The sequence below is a fragment of the Nestor notabilis genome, unplaced genomic scaffold, assembly GCF_000696875.1.
Source record: "Nestor notabilis isolate BGI_N333 unplaced genomic scaffold, ASM69687v1 scaffold12440, whole genome shotgun sequence".
NCBI classification, from domain to species: domain Eukaryota; kingdom Metazoa; phylum Chordata; class Aves; order Psittaciformes; family Psittacidae; genus Nestor; species Nestor notabilis.
In genome coordinates this window covers 10,106-10,833 of record NW_009911651.1, presented here as the reverse complement: position 1 = coordinate 10,833, position 728 = coordinate 10,106, and the positions used below count along the sequence as shown (strand labels likewise).

Below are 728 nucleotides of genomic sequence, written 5' to 3'. Positions count from 1 at the left end.
TGTTCAGACACACTGAATCCACCCCTAAGACTGTGTATGGGTAACTCTGGTCTAATGGAATGATTCCACAAATGTTTAACAATTATTCTATGAGTAGGTTCTTGCATAGCAAGTGGACCTACAGTTTTATATATAAAGGTAAAACGAAGAGCTGTCATGACATTTCTTCCAACTACTCTCAATAGTCAAAATGAAAAGTGCATTCCCAGCTTGCAAAACCTTTGGAAGAGCAGCAAAAATACACACACACACAAAAAAAGGCAACTCGTTTATAAAAGACAGACAAAATCATGAGAACATTTTTCAAAATTCTTCTTGAGGTTTTGATTCAATGTTTTCCGATACTACCAACCATGACATAAAAATGTAGGTTGCACCAAGCAATTACAGGATTGACCTCATACACTGTTAGCCCCTACCTTTCCAAGGGTTTAGGGTTTGTTCATTTCCACCCCCTTGCACCCATAAAACCAAGGAACAAACATTCTACGCTTTGTCAAATTTATATTCTAGAGGTTAGTTATCTGGGAGACAGAATGCTCCCCTTCTCCAATGCCACTTTCAGTTCCAAAAGCTTTTGTGCTGCAGTCGGTCAAGAAGGATTCCTGGAGACTCTCGGTGAACAGACTGCTGAGTTCAACAGATTCTTTTCTAGAGTAAAGAGACTTAACAAAAATCCAGACTCAAACCCCACTCAAAACCTAGGCTTTCTCTCTCTTAATGAAATA

At 38.9% G+C, this 728-nt stretch overlaps 1 protein-coding gene across 1 annotated transcript in view; it reads right to left on the bottom strand.

Moving 5' to 3' along the window:
* Window positions 1-728, bottom strand: part of TEX10 (testis expressed 10) — a 46,174-nt gene that overhangs the window by 38,330 nt on the left and 7,116 nt on the right. The gene's annotated exons all lie outside the window — the stretch shown is intronic.